Raw genomic sequence first — 17,094 nt, 5'->3', positions numbered from 1 at the left:
AAAAGTATGATCCTTTATCCATGTTGGCATAGATGGTTTATGAGGATTTTGAGTTGTTTGAACTCATCTCATATCAGTGCTCAATACTACTCCCAATAATATATAAAATCATGCTCAAATGTATAAAACATACTCTTTCTCTAGTTTGAGATAATTGCTCAAAATATCCTCTTAAAAGAGGTAACTGCTCTATAATATCTCTGAACTCGTAGACTCGTTTAGAAATCAAAGTTTCTCTTTTCTCAAAATAATACTCTCTTTCTTCATAAAAATGAAACATTTGGGAAATACTTAATTCCCATATACTCTTTCTCAAACTCGTCTTTACTTCTTCAAAACTCCGTTTAAACACAAATACTGACTTTAAAAGATTCTCAAAAGTCATAACTCAAATAGGGTTCAAGCTAAAATATAGACATAAATGAATCAACTCAAGGATATCAATAACAGTAAATAAAACTCAATACTCATAACTCAAGAACTCAGAACTCAACGATACTACTCATCTCAAGAATACTCGATTCATAGTATTCATGCTGAAATATAGACATGAATGAACCAACTCAAGGATCTTATGCATAACATATAACACTTCAATCATTAGGAATAGAATTTCAAAAAGAATCAGGAACTCAAGGACTCAAAATCACCTTAATAAAATCTTTTGAACTTTTCTCTTAAACTCACTTTAGTTTTGAATGTGCATAAGACATGTGATTAGAACATGCAGGAATTCTCGAAGGTATATGGAGCGTATAGGCGCTAATACGAAGAAGGAAAACGTAGCCACAACTCAAAGGAACACATCCGGATGAAACATGGAAGGGATCAGCCAGGCGACCCTAGCGCACTGCTAGCGCGGAGAGCCAGGCATAAAAATTTAGCCCCAGGTTTGGGGTGCACTGCTGGTGTAGGGCCCCATGCCCCAAACTTCTGGGAGCTAGCTCTAGCGCCTTCATGACGCGCCTCCCCACACCCCTGTCCAGCAACCGGATAAATTTTCAAGCTAAAATAAGGACCCCCAACTAGTTTAGAATTGGGAAAATTTCTCCTAAACTCTTTCCGATTATCAAACCCAACACAAATACATGAGAACTTTAATACAATTTCTTTGGAAACATAACTTCACCAAAGATTCACAAAACAAAAGAATCAAAACCTCCATTCTTAAAAAATTGAACTCATTATCAATAACTAGGAATGGATCTTTTAGATCTAACGATTTCTTGACTAAATTGAGATGTAGGGCATGAGGAAGAACAAGTCCATCACTGTGAAAAGCCTTACGTACCTGGAAAGAATAAATGTTCTTGGCGAAATCGATAGAAACTTGAAGAACGCTTGAACCCTAGTTTTTTCTCCTCTTAGAACTTTCTTCTAAGTGTTAAAGAACATGAAAAATAGTTCTAACCGTGATCAAACCTTAATTGGGTGATAAAAAAAAACGTGGCTTAGTCTTAGAAAGAATGGGAAAAGAGAAAACTACCCCTCTAGAAACGATTTAGGAGCCTTAAAAAGAAGGCTGCAGTAAAACAAACATATATTTTTATTTCGATCTCGAAATGAAGTAAACTTGGCGGCGTTAAAAAGAGGACTCAAAGACCTTTAATTTGATAGGTCATGGGCCACCTAATTATTTATCTGCTAAGAGTTATGATCATTTGAAGTTGACCCAAGTAAAATCTCATATTGAAACTCAATCGGTAAGAAAGCTTTCAACTCGACTTTATGCCAGGGGATTCTAATGACCTTAATTTGTATCCAGAATCATTCTCACACTCAAGAATTGACCTTAACACCTAAGAAAATTTAAAATCACTCAGTACAATCTTATTCACAAATGAAGAATGGTTCGAGTCTTAACTTAGAAATTTTTGGGGTGTTACATTTGCATTGTTCATGGAGGCTAATGCTTCAGTTCTATCTAATTATTGCTTATGAATTCTTTTCATGGGGTTTGCATGCCCGATAGTTGAACTCATGTAACTCTAATAGATGTTTCATGGTCTTATTGTGGGATTTGGGCTAGAAATATATTCTTTAAGTAATATTTTTCTTTCATAAATCGATATATGATTTTATTTGGATCATTATTTTGTTTTAATGAGTATTGATGAGTTTTGGAGTTGCACATATTTTATCTTTGTTCTTAAATGATTTGGTAAGTGTATGGATTTTTGGTACTCCCGACAGGTGGTGTTAACGAGTGCCAGTCACGTCTAAGGGGTAGTTTGGGATGTGACAATAATCACCTAACATCTCCTCGACTGTTACACGAAATATGATAACTTCGCTCATCAATCGTATACTCATTTTTTAAAACACATAACAAAATAACGGCGTGTTATAATTTAATATATAATATTATTAATTTATATTTGAAAAAGGAGTAATATCCTATTTTCAAAATCCACATAGATTATTTTGATCTTAGTTTGTTGATTTGATTATTACTTTACCATTTCTATCAATATAGTGGACTCTTTCAAGAATAAAATAAAATTGTGGAGCTAAACACTCCATTTTATTCATATCTCAAAGTATAACTTACATAAATCTCATACATATGGGGTTAATTACATTTTATTCTGGAAGTTTCCCCAATAATAAAAATCCCAGATATTTCATTGTTCTCGGATACATTTATTGGTTGTTTGATATATTGCAAAAGGTATATTACTTAATAAGAGGAATGCATCTGAGAGGGGATAGAGATGTATCTGAGGGGGATAGGGATATAACCGAGGGGAGATTTTTGTAATTTTATAAATGGTAAGAAATTTTAGAGATTATGATATCTTAAGTTGTGTATTTATGTAATTTTTCATATCTTAAATCTATACAGAATGGGCCAAGTGAACCCAAAAAGAAATATAACAAAATTAAAAGCAACAAACAGGCCCAGTCCAAAAGAGCCACCTTCTTTTATATATCATCCCTAAGAAGTAGGGCTTTCCATTTTGAACTCCCACCCATCTCCCTCTATGCCGTCACTTGGAGCTAGTTGACACTCACTACCATATGGTAATATTAAATTTATTATTACTGATTTTATATGTTTATCAAATTGAAACTAGTTTTTGAAACTATTTCACAATCAACAAGAACGTTCATATTTAACGTTTTTTAAATAGAGAAATATAATGTACTTCGCATCCAAAAAAACATTGTATCATACTTGATGTTTAGAATGATTTTGCTTTTATTTTTTCAATTTTTTTGACTAATCATAAAAACCATTTGAAATTAATAGAAATTTTTAAGTGGAAACATGCTAAAGGTATAAAACTATATCGAAATAAAAGTATCTTAATTATCATGTAGATGCTAGATGCTAGATTCTAGATCTTCGTCAAAATTATTGAGTTTTGTGTCAAAATTATCATGCTACATTTTAACACAATTATAGAACTGCATCAAAATTATTGACTTCTGTTGAACCCGTCTAAGATGCTAGATCTTCATCCTGATGTTTTTAATACAAATAGAAAATCTATTTATCTTTATCATGATTTTCTAATACAAATATAAAATATAAATAATAATTACTTGATAATTTGACTTTAAAGTGGGCCAATTTTCTTTGGTCTATCAAAAATTAAGTTGTACTATATATAACTATTGATAATATATTTTTATTACCATTCTAAAGTTACTTTAGTGAGTTAATTTTAACCCTTATTTTCTAATACATATATAGAATTTAAATAACAGTTACTGATAGTTTGACTTTTAAAATCAAATGAATCCTAGATAAGAATCTTGGTCATTTTCTTTTTTTCCAACTGAGTAGGAAACAACTCAAAGTGGGCCCATTTTTTCAAGTCTATCAAATATAAAGTTGTAGTATAAATAGCTATTACTAATACATTTTTTATTACCATTCTAAAGTTACTTCTTAATCTAAATAAAAATGACTAATTGTTTCTTGAGATTGCCCTTAAATTTCTCCAAACACAGCCAAAGAAGGATCCATTTGGATCAGGAAATTTGTAAGTAAGTTATCGATCAAGTAAATTTTCTATTTCTTTTCTTTTTTTACTTCCTATTATAGCATTTGAAATTTATCAAATTAAAAAGGTGATGTCTTTTTTCAATTGTACATAATTTTTTTTATTAGAATTTAGCAGTATGAAAAAGTAGAAAATAATTAATTTTGTGAAAATCAACATGGTTGTTTTCTCTAAAAAAAAAATTAATTTATGACTTTCTGCTATAATTAAAGACCCTGCAAAGCTATCGATGTAGCTTTTGTGAGATCATAGAATTTTATAAATAAATTAATTAATTAGAAATATATGAGGTATTTTGAGAAAACATTTGATATAATGATAAAAGTGTAACATGAATTTAAGACTCAAGAGTAAAGAATCTTTCGATTTAATAACGTTTTATCATTTTATAAGCTTATAAAATGTGAATCTAATTAATTATATAAGTCAATGAGTTGGAATTCTATGTTTTCAATTCTTTCTGAAATTAGTTCTTTATTAGTTTGTGACTTCGTGCTATCTAATATATTCTACAAAATTTAGGTATGTAGATTTAATAAGATCAGTGAATTATTTTATTTTATTTTACCTTAATTAGAGATATTGGGGGTCTCTTTGGATAACTCAAAAATCATTTAATTTTGATTTTCATAACTTTTATCAATCTAAAAAGTGTATAAATATTGGTGTTTCTATTGTCACATGTGATATTCGATTGAATTGATATATCATAAATTAGTGCAGAAGTCAGCAATGGAAGATCATAGTGATACGAGTGAGAGAAGAGAAAGTTTGGTTAATGTTATGATAGGAGGACCTAGAGAGGATGAAAATGAGGACAACTTTGTTACTAACAATACAGATGGTGGTGCATCTAGGGATGAATTGTGGATGAATTGAATTTGTCACTTGGTACATCATTAAAGAGGAAGAAATACAGTGCAAATCAAATTCGAGAACTTGAAGTGTACGTGTATCATTCCAAATTGTATTACATTTATCAATATGTTTATGCTAATTAACATTATTTTTTTTTAATTTATTGCCCTGCTGGTATCAGTGTATTCAAAGAAAATTCACATCCTGACGAAAAAACAGACTAGAACTAGCAACAAATTTGTCTGTGGGCAAAAAACAAGTGCAATTTTGGTTCCAAAATAAAAGATCCATATTCAAGGTGATGGTCATATGTCGTCTTTTTCTTCATTCATGTTAACCTTGTGTAATTTTTTGTGTATAATGAAAGTGAATTATGTTGTTTATTTAGACTCAATTGGAACGACATGATAAGTGAGTGTTGCAACAAGAAAATGACAAACTTTGTATAGAGTATGCCGCAATGAAGGAAGTCATGAAAAATTCAATTTGTGATCCGTGTCATAATAAAGATACTATAAGGAACAAAAGTATTGATGATAAGGAAATATTGAATGAGCATTCCCGCCTGAAAAATGAACTTACGAGGATTGCTATCCATGCAGATAAATTTTTGGGTCCTTCTACATTCTTAGAAGGATCATTAACTTCCATGACGAAAAATTTTGGGTTAGAATTACTTACGGAAAGAGATGAAACTAGTGATATAAATGTTCTGGATGATTTATCATTAAACGGGGTTGATTTTGGAAAATATTTATCAAGTCCTCTATCCACAAACTAAGTTAACAAATATTTAACACTTGATAAATCAATGTTACTAAATCTCACTTTGAATGGCTTGAATGAGTTGCTTAAGTTGGCAATGAGTGATGAACCTTTCTGGGTTAGAAGCTTAGATGGAGGTAGGGAAATATTAAATATGGAAGAACATGCTAGATCATTTATTCCAATTATTGGCATAAAACCTAGCCATTTCACAACAGAAGCCACAAGGTCATTTGGTACAGTGGCTGAAAATAGTCTGACATTGGTAGAGATGTTGATGAATGTGGTACTTTGGTTTTTCTTCCCAATTTCCTTCTCACGTAAATTCATTAAGAACATTCAGTTGTTAACCACTTATACCCCCTATTTGGTGTGAAAAATTATTGCTTCATGTTTTTCTTTTATGTTTAGTATTATTCTTACTTTTATTATATTTAACATATTTGTTTAATTAATGGTTCTTCAACAAATTATTACATTTTTTTTTCAATTAAGTTTAACTTTGAAGTCATAAACATAAGAATATGTTTACCTGTTATATTCTCTCTTTTTTTAAATTATTGTCTTTTATATTTTCAGAGTCAATGGGTAGACATGTTTCCATGCATTATAAGGTCAATACTTTTGATGTTATTTCTACTGGCATAGGTGAAAGCAAGAGTACATGTGGTTCATGTCCGCAAAATACAATTTCTACGTTTTTGTCAAAAACATGTTGAAGGTACTTGGATTATTGTGAATGTGTCTGTCCACACAATCAAAGAAGGCTCACAACAATATAAAATTGAAAAATGTCGAAGGCTCCCTTCAGGTTGCATTATTCAAGATATGTCTAATGGTTACTCTAAGGTAACTCAACTTAAATTGTTTTTTGCATTTGCGTCCCATGCAGGTCTTCATAATTTTAAATTTTTTTTAATGATTGTGTTGCTTGTTCATTCTATATTGAGCATTTTCTAAAAATTATTCTCTTGACATTTGCTTCTAGCTTTTATTTTTGTTAACAGTTTCTTATATAGAATCAGTTGAGTCCACTGAAAGTTGTATCTTAGTTTTGAACCTTATGTTTTAAGATGCTTTTGTAATTCATGAAATTACACTATCATCAAATTCATAACTATATATTTTGTGTTTTCATATTTAGTAAACTTTTAATTAGAAATGAGATCATTGAGAATATTCTATATCTTTTAATTATAAATTTATAATCTATGAATGAAGGTAGAACTTCTATATTATCACCATTAATATACAAGTGATATATTCGTGAAATTATAGTATTATCTAATTTTATAGCTATATATTTTGTGTTTTCCTAATTAGTCTACTTTTAATTAGAAATGATATTATTGAGCATATTTTATATCTTTTAATCATAAATTTATGACCTATAAATGAAGGTAAAACTTCTATATTTTTCATGTTTGATATATGAGCTACATACTGAAGTATCTTTCTCCCACCTCAATAGCAGATGATTATAATCCCAAACATTATTAATAGGGTAATATTTTCTATGCATTATTTTTCATGATCAACATATAGTTATTCTATTTTTTATTACCTTATCTTCCTTATACTTTATTTTATTCAAAAGGAAAAAGGTTGGTTTTCTTCTAACATTGATAACTCCAACCATTTTGAAATTGTATGGAGTGTATTCTATCCTCTTTAAAAAGAATTGTTTTAATGCTTGACCTTCTAACCTTATAATGAAGCTCTCATTGTTCAATTTTGTTATTGTTGCTTTCAGGTTTGTTTGAATTAATATATTTAGATACACAAATATGTTACTTTCTTTTGCAAAAAATTGCCTACAATCTTCCTCTACACTTTAGATCTTGTGTCAGGCCAAGGCCAACATGTAAGACAAAAATATTGTGCACGCCCCCTTCTATAATATTTATTTGTAACACCATCATGAATCTTTTGAAGGATACAATCCTTGTGATTGAATCCATGATTTGGTTGCTGAGTTTTCTAAGTTGTCCAACACAATAATTATTTTACTTTAATTGGTAATTAGATTAATATTTCATACAAGTTCATATTTTTTTATTTAGTGGCTTAATATTGATATAATATTTTCAGATTATTTGGATCAAGCATGTGGAATATGATGAAATTTTTGTTCATCATTTGCATCGCCCTTTGATCAGAACCGGTCTAGGATTTGGCGCACAAAGGTGGATGTCCTCTTTGCAAAAGCATTTTGAGTTCTTGAGAGTGATGGCGTCATTTGTTGATTCCACAGGTAATCAAGAATATTTTATTATTTCGCCAAGTCCATACACATTTGAATACCAATTAAAAAATTGAATTTTGATAAATTTTTATTTTAAGCAGTTGATTCAAAGGGTGAGATAGGTATGGGAATATTGGCTCAACGCATAACACGCAATTTTTGTGCGGGAATTTGTGCAACCTCTAACAAGTGGAAAACAATTCAAATAGAAAAGGGACAAGATGCAAATTTGATGATGAGGAAGAATATTAGTGACCTTGGTGAACCTATCGGTGTGATTTAAGTGCCATAAAGACAATTCAATTACCGATAAAACCACAATATTTATTTGAATTCTTCACTAATAAAAATATGAGAAGCCAATGGGATATATTATCCAACAGTGGTCCCATGAAAAATATTATCCATATTATTAAGGGTCAAAATCTTGAGAGTAGCGTCTCTCTGTTATGTGCTAATGTGAGTAATCAATTATTACTTATTTTAGAAACATGACAGAGTTTGTTCTTATATCTTATTGTTGATTTATTAATAATATTTTCTTTTAATTTGAAAATGTAGGGGGATGACATCATTGCTAATCAAAATAACATGTTGATCTTTCAAGACACTTGCACGGATGCAACAGGTTCTCTTTTAGTCTATGCAATAGTTGATTCTTCAAAATGAACACGGTGATGAAAGAGGGAGACTCTTCTTGTGTGGAACTCTTGCCCAATGGAATTTTGATAGTTCCTGATTTATCTCAAGATTATTCTGCTAATGCTAACAACAGTGGAAATAATAATGAATTTTGTAGTGGATCACTGGTGACTATCAGGTTTCAAATGTTGGTGGACAATCTTTCCACAGTAGATCTTCTAGAGAAGTCAATCATAGACGCAAATGACATCATCTCCCATACAATTCATAAGATCACAACTGCTCTCAAATGCAAGTGATTCTTCTAAGATGAATTGTTATCCATTTATAAGCCATTAATTCTTTTTGTCTCTTTTTAATTTTTTTCGTATTTTGATTCATAGAAGAGGGATATTAAGTATCAAACTTGTGTGTGAAACTACATAACAAATAAATAAGTAATAGTTTAGTTTCAACTTTGTTTTCTTGAAGATTAAGAGCTAGCTCTTGATTCCTATTTGTTATGTTTTTTTTTTTCGAATAATGAGATATTATTGAATCATTCTTCTTTTTTTGTCTAGAGTCTTGAATAACATTACAATGTTTTTAATGTCAATAATAGTATATATGACACTATTGTATTACGCTATATTGAGTTTATGTAGGGAGTATCTTTTTGATGATTTATTGCTTGTTTGATTATTATTTTTCTGCCTATGAATAGTCTTAATTTCAAGCTTACTTGATAATAAAATGAGTGAAATCAACAATGGTATGAATCCCACATTAAATGGTAAGTACTAACATTTGCAAGAGATGTCTTCAGAATTATAATAGTTTTAAGGTTGACATTTTGAATATTAAAACAATTGAAATGAATTGAAATTGTTGTAAAGTAAAACAACTTATCCTCACCAAAAAAAAAAGTAAATTAAGTAGCTTTTGGTGTAAAAATATTCTTGTAATATAAAATAATTAAAACTGATGAATTTTAAGATGAAAAAAGATACTTTTGTAACATCCCGCCTTAGAAAGAGCTAAATTTAGAAAGCGCTAAATTGGAAATAGCTAAGTTGAGAATTTTGCAAGTTATGCTTAAGTTGTGAATTTGGGGTCAACTTCAAATGACCATAACTTTTAGTACATGTGAGTTAAGTGCCCCATAAGATATCGAATTAAATATCTTGGAATCCTCTTTCCAACACCACCGAGTTTGCTAAATTTTGAGTTCAGATGAGGGATATATTCCCGTTTGAAGTTAGTCTGTCCAGTTAAGGAAAGTTACCCGAATTAATGAAGTGTATTTTGTTTTTTCCTTACCCCATCAGCTTAAAATGATTTTAATAATATTTTAGGGGTCAAAACTGATTTTGTTCAGTTTAATAATCCTAATTTACGCTTAGGGTTTTAGAAGGGCGTTCAAGAAGAGAAAAGAGGAGAAAAGGAAGAACGATCGAGGTTTCTGCGAATCAAGGATTTGTTTCGCCAAATTGAGGTTGGTAAGTTTTCATAGTGTTGGGTTCGTTCACTCACACGTCAATCATGATTTACATATTTGAATTCATCCATAAAGATTGAAAGATTTAAGTTCTTGATAAGTGTTCTTGAAGTGTTGTTTTCTTTCTTGAATTAGGAGGGTTTGATGAGTTCATGAGATAAATGTTATGAGTTTGAGGGTTACTTTTGAGTAGATTCTTGTGTACTTGTATTGGGACATTAAATCTAAGGAAAATTTGAGGAAAACAATTGATTCTAGACAAATTAGGGTCAGAAAATGAGAAGAAAAAATCATCGCAATGTTCTAAGGGAGGCCAGGAGCAGTGCCCCCCAGATACACTGGGGTGTCTGGGGAGGCGCCTAAGCAGTGCACCACAAACGATCCTCTGAAGTTTAGGGGTTGGCGCCAACAGTGCGCCAGGATCGCGTGCCTCCCACCATTTTTCCACTGTTTGCTTTGTCTAAGTCCTTTTAAAGTGTACCTTTATTCCCTATTAGTTCTAACTAATCTAAACTACATCTAAACATCGAGAGATCATTCATAACATGACTCATAACCCTTGAATTCATAATTCAAATTCAAGGTAGAGTTAAGAGCTAAGTCTTGAGAGTTCTTTCAAGTCTTTTCGAGAAGTCGTTTACAATCTTTTAAAACTTGTTTTAAGACTTGATGAGTACTTGAGTTTGAGGATGAGGAGAGTTGAGTTTATTTTTTAACTAAGTATTCCCAAAAGTAAATGTTTTTATAATTAAAATTAGGGGAAACACTGATTTCCAAAGGAGTTTCATGAGGAGTTTTGAGTACTATCACTTTTAGGAGAAATCTTTTGAGTAATAATCTCAAAGTTGAGGATGAGGAAAGTTTTTTAAATATATGAGCTAAGTTATATTTTGGGAGTACTATTGAGCACCTATATGGGGACGAGTTCAAATAACTCAAAGTCCTCATAAACCATGTAGCCAATGTGGGTAGAAAGGGTCATACTTTTTAGATGAATCCTTATTGTTTTTCAAAGATATCTTAGTAGATCCACATAGTTGAGGAGTTCTATACTCCGAGAAGGTATAGGACAGTTTTGGCAGCGTGGGCGAGACGCTCTATCATCACATAGCTCATAGTGATGGTTGTCGGTTAGAGAATCTCCCAAATAGAGTTAGTTTGTATTTTTACATACAAACTGAGTTATTATTGTATATTTGAATACATTGAGTCGTTATCTAGTGTTTTGAATGTTTTATATAAACTGCATCTTTATTGTTGTTTTTATACTACTTTGAGTTGAGTATCCATAAGTTGAGTAGAGTCAAGGTGAGTATATTTCCTTCTTTTCAAGTTCAAGCTTTTATGTTATGTTCAGTATTCCCCATACATGCTCGTATATTCAATGTATTGATGTCATTTGGTCTGCATCATTTTATGATGCAAATACAGGTAATCAGGATCATCAATCGGCACTCCGTTGATCCATTCGAGTTCCAACTAGATTTGGTGAGCCTCCTTGCTTTCCAGAGGGTTTCACATTGAGTTTACATTTCCGTTTTTGCTTATTAGGATGTCGTAAGTCTTGTCCCGACATCCATCTAAGTTAGTAGACGCTTCATAGATAGTAGAGTTTTCAGAAGTTTGTTTATTTTCATTTGTTAATGTTCTAGACTTGAGTTGTCTCTTTTGGCCAGTGAATGTTTTAATACATTTATGAGTGATCTATTTTAAGACTATGAGTAAAATTTCTACTTTTGAGTTTATCTATTATTGAGAAAGTCTTCCGCTGAGAGTTGAGCCAGACCAAGGGTTCACCTGGGGTCAAAAATAGTTCTCGAGTGTCTGTCGCGTCCAAGGTGTAGGCTCGGGACGTGACAACTTTCCATTGTATCAACAAGTTTGAATCTCTAAATTTATATGTTAAACCTTTCATTACCAAAACTCTCAATGATAATTATCATTCCCAATTTTCGCTAATAATCATACTATGATTGGAACAAAATTAATTTCTCGTGAGTTAAAATTACTTGTGAAACTAGTAGCCAAATGCGTTTTAACTAACATTTTTATATGATTATTAGGATTTAATATTTCAAAATATATATATAGAAAATTTTATTGGATCGGTACCAAATACTCAATATTCAAAATAGAAAATCTTTGAAATTATCATATTATTTTAGTTCATAATTTTCATACTAGAGTCTTGAGATCAATGATCCTGCAACTAAAATTAGTTTCTTGTCTTTTTTTAAAAGATATATTTTTTTTTTAGGAATTTTATGAATATATTCTCTTAATTTTACTTTTCATTATTTATGGTATGTATTCTAGAAATTCTTTTTAATTACATAATTTTAATTCTTCCCGTAAAGTGACAAGTTCATGTAGACCATTTAAACATCACATGATCTTGATAGTTGCATCTCCAAGTGGGTCACATGTGTGCTTATTATCAGCTCGCAATATGAATTTACGAGGTTGTTGACCCAAATAATAATGTTAAGAGTACAATTTTCAGATTATGCAATACAGACAATTCATCTTGATAATGCTGGTGAGTTTACATCACATGCCTTTAATGATTATTGTTTGACCACTGGATAACAATTGAACGTATGGTTGCTCACGCTCACACTCAAAATAGTCTAGCAGAATCTTTGATTAAGCACCGCCAATTGATAGCTAGACCATTGCTAATAAGGACAAAATTGTTTGTTTCAATATGGGGGCATGCTATTTTGTATTCGTGTTTATACGGTTCCGGATGAGTTTCGAGGATCAAAGAATGTTTAAAGCTTGTTTGTGCACACTTTTAGCGACGAACAAATAGAACTTTAGCGACGGAAAAAGGGTTTTAGTGAAAAAAATTACTGAGTTAAATATATATATTTGAACCTATTTCGTATTTTTAACATTTTGGCAGCTAAAAAGGTTGGTTTGGGGTGATTTTTTATGCGTTTTTCTTTCATAATCATTGGGTATGCTATTTCTATTTCGCTCTTTCCCTAGGAATATCCCTTTCATATTACATAATTTCTATCCACAAAATAGAGATTTTAAACCCCAAAGTAGAGAAATAAAAAATTATTGATTTAACGGTCGATATGGAATGGGTATTCATTGATTTTCAGGATTTAAGGTCCATGTATTGTGGGTAAACTGATTTTGACAAAGCTTTCCCAAAATTTCTCATTTTTAACCGCATTTCAAATATGGGGAGGTTTTCTCCCAAAGTTGGAAAAGTAGCAAATTCTAGATTTGGAGCTCAATTATTGTTTGTTTTCAATGGGTTTTTCAAACACGAACTCCTCTTGACTTGTAGAATTTGATTTTCAACTAAAATATAATTTTAACCTTTTGATTTTCGAAGTGATTTTTAGATTATTTTTCCTCCAATTTCCAATCCTATCAATATGGGTATCATTGAGCTTCTTTTGATGAACTCTATCCATTCTTGATAGTTGAGGATCATGTCGGTGATCGTGTGGTTAAGGAAGTACTTTGATAGAGTTGTTCAAGTGAAGTTTCGACCTTCGAGGTAGGTCTGGCTATCCCTCTTTTAGACTGAGATGAGTACGTGATCTTTGTTAGGGAGTCAACTGTTAAATGAGTTGTAGTATGTGTTTTAGAGGTTGTTAAGTGTTGACATTCTTGTTTAGTCAGTGTGATGTATATTTGTGATGTTTACCCTGTGTGGAAGCTCGGGTGAAATTGGTAATTATTACTGAAAATTTGTGATATGTGAGTAGTTACTCAAGCGAGAGGTTGTGTGGCTTATCCTTATATTTGACAATGAGATGCCCGAGTTAGGGGATTGAGTATATTTTTGAAACATCTTAAAAATGAAAGAAATGTTTTTCTAAGTGGTAAAGACTAATTTTAAATGGATTTCTCCACTATCCCTATCATTTGAGACGTGTTTCATAACTTGTTAAGTTTGGGAACTTATGTGATTCAAAATCCTTAATGAATTAATTAAGACTTTGTGTTAATGTGTTATGTGCATTCATCCTCATTCATTACTCTATCGTTCATGTGAATATGAAAAAGTGGGAAAATACTATTTTTGAGAAAGAAAATGTGATACCTTACTTATATTCTTAACCACATTGAGGTGGCAAGTTGATGAGATATTGAGATTGGTAGATAGACTATGATTCCCCCATGGGTCCTTTTCTAGAAATTAGAGGCTCGAGAAGATGTATACTACAAGTTTTACGACGACCTTGGTACAACTACATAATCTCATGTGATGATTTAATTATTATTTGAACTCTAAGTGTTTACTTTATTGGCGTCATTCTATATAAATTGATGGCACCGTTGCCAGAATGGAACTTTTCTGTGGGCAAGTAGAAGCGTTTAATAGTTATTTCTTCAGTCTGATTAGTTGTTTATTGATATACCATGTGTTTATGGTATTTTTGATACGTTTCACTTAGAATTTGTGTGCGTCTTGAGCTATTTTGTTATTAGGAATAATGTTTTATGTGTAATTTTTGCAAGAAATAGGCTTGGATGTGGTTGATAAAAATGTGAACTGAAAAGTGCAAAAGTAGCCACCCACGGACCGTAGGCCCTTCGATGGACCGTGGATGGGCAATCGTAGGTCTTGGTCTAGGGGTTGAAGTTCCAGTAGTCAGTCCACATAATGGCAGGACGGACAGTAGGTGGACATTAGGGAAGTCTAACCAAGGGTGAACCCACGAAGCAGACGACGAACCGTAGGTCGACCCACGATTCGCCATGCACGTCCGTCATTGATGATCTAAGAGTTGAAGGTTCCAATACATGATGAAAGTTTCTAAGTGTTAAACCACGGAGGGTGACCTATGAACCGTAAGTCGACCCCCGGTCTGTAAGTCGTGCCATCAACAGAAGTCGTGTTCCAGCAGTTTATTTCTTTATTTTGTTTTCTGTTTTATTTAGGACTTGTTTTCTATAAATAGGAGTTGTAAACCTCATTTTTGGGGGTTAGACATTACTGCAAACTCTTCGTTCTTGGTCTTTGGGAATTAATTTGCAAACTCTTTGCAATTAACTTTCCGGAATTCATTTTATACAATTTTCTCTTTAAATTTCAATTGAGGATTTCAGGTTTCATCAATTCTTCTTGTAAGTTCATGAATTCTTTTTACCCAATTATGAATTGTGATCTTTCAAGCAAGAGTAGTTAAATCCACAACAAGGGTTGTGGGAACATGAACAATTAACAAAGTATGAATAATAATTAGATAATTCTTGAATAGTGTTTATTCATGTATTGTTGTATTGTTAATCATTTTGTTTAGAAGTCTTTTTAATGAGTGCACGCGTTAGAACTCGCCTCATTCCTACTTGTCGGACAAAGAAGGTAATGAACGAGAAAAGGATTAAACAACAGAGATTTAAGATGCTTTCTAATAGTCTAATGTCAATTGGAGTGAGAGTGAAAACTAAGCCATACATTATTGTGATGGCTAATCTGAGGTAAAGGTAAGGGTTAGTAAAGTATACACCCGTAGCCGGACCAAGGTGCGTGGTGAAATTCCCTATTTGGAGGACCAATCACTTAGGGATACCCAACTTACCAACTTTGCATGTTAAACACTAGGAAAGGATTACTATTATTAGGATTATTGCGTTAAAAGCTTATGGGGAACACATATACCCTGTTTCTCTCTCTTATTGATAACTCAAAGTTTGAATCTTGTCTACTTGTTACTTAAGCTTTCAAATTTGTTACTTACTTACTCCCCCCCCCCCCCTTTGTTTACTTTTCTCGGAAAGAGTTTGACTAAATGGATATAATAGTGAGTTAAGTTTAAGTCTGAACCATATTCCTCGTGGGATCGACCCTAACCTACAAGTTGGGTTCTTTATTTGACAACAATTGCTTATACTTCTTTAATACAGGTGTAATTTGAACGCTCAGGGACATGGTGGTAATTTACTCAGATATGCAGAGAAGATGCAGAATCAGTCAGCACCGAGGCTTCCTAATAACTACAGGGTTGACTACAATACAGTTGAATCTGAAGGGCCTATAGTTCTACCTCCAGGGCATACATTTGTGGTAACCAGCAGTTTGATGCAAATGCTTACAGCACGAGAATCGTTTTCTGGTCTAGCTTCGAAAGATCTGCATGTTCACATGGCTAAATTGAGAAGTGTCTGTAAGAGTTATATGGGGCGACCGAAATTGGATATGGATTTTATAGGGTTGAGAGTCTTCCCTATGTCATTGACCGGTGATGTTGTAGTGTGGTTTTCAGAGCTTATATTTAATTCAATTCAAACATGGGACCAATTGCACAAGGTGTTCATGGCGAAGTATTTTCCGGTGTCTAAGAAGCTAAATCGCAAGGATAAATTGAACAATTTTGTAGCACTACCTAGAGAGTCTGTAAGCAATTCATGGGATAGGCTCAGTGCATTCATAAGAAGTGTTCCAAATTACCGCATAGATGATGAGTCATTGAAGGAGTACTTCTACAGAGGTCAGGATGACAATGCGAAGGTTGTGCTTGATACTATTGCGGGAGGATCATATGGTGAGTGCACTTTTAAGGAGATCACTAAAAAACTAGAGAAGACTTCCCAAAACAATTAGGCATAGAGCACTCGAAAGGCTAATACTGGAAGGAAAACATATGCAGTCCAAACTGCACCTAGTCAGTTAATGATGATATGAGTGAAGATATTGCTCAAACAAGAACAGAACTGGGCTTGGTATTGAAGTATGTGACTGAAAGTGCAGAAAAGGTAAATGTGGTCAACTATTTAACTAGAACTCCACCACCACCAGTTGAGGAATGTTACCACGAGGAGGATGCATATTTGGTTAATTATCAGACGGGGGGTTTCCAAACCATCACCCAAGGTCCCAACTCGAACAATTGGTACCAAGGTCAAGAAAACCAAGGTTGAAACTATGGCAACTACAACCGCGAGGGAAACTATGTTCGGGATGGGAACTTCAATCGTGATAACAACTACAATAGAAACAACTATGGAAATAGGAACGATCGAGTTGGGCCATATGTTCCACCTGGTAGAGAATCTGGTAATAGAGAGAATGGTAGTAGTATGACTCGCATTGAGGATATGATGCAGAAGATCATGAAAAG

The 17,094-nt window shown here is 32.5% G+C and overlaps 1 pseudogene; it reads left to right on the top strand.

Moving 5' to 3' along the window:
• The first annotated feature begins 4,745 nt into the window (after nucleotides 1-4,745).
• On the top strand, nucleotides 4,746-16,577 carry LOC125873608 (homeobox-leucine zipper protein HDG1-like; annotated as a pseudogene).
• The last annotated feature ends 517 nt before the right edge of the window (nucleotides 16,578-17,094 follow it).

This window comes from Solanum stenotomum, chromosome 8 (assembly GCF_019186545.1).
Source record: "Solanum stenotomum isolate F172 chromosome 8, ASM1918654v1, whole genome shotgun sequence".
NCBI lineage: Eukaryota > Viridiplantae > Streptophyta > Magnoliopsida > Solanales > Solanaceae > Solanum > Solanum stenotomum.
The sequence above is the reverse complement of the archived record's forward strand: the minus strand, read 5'-3'. Positions and strand labels throughout refer to the sequence as shown.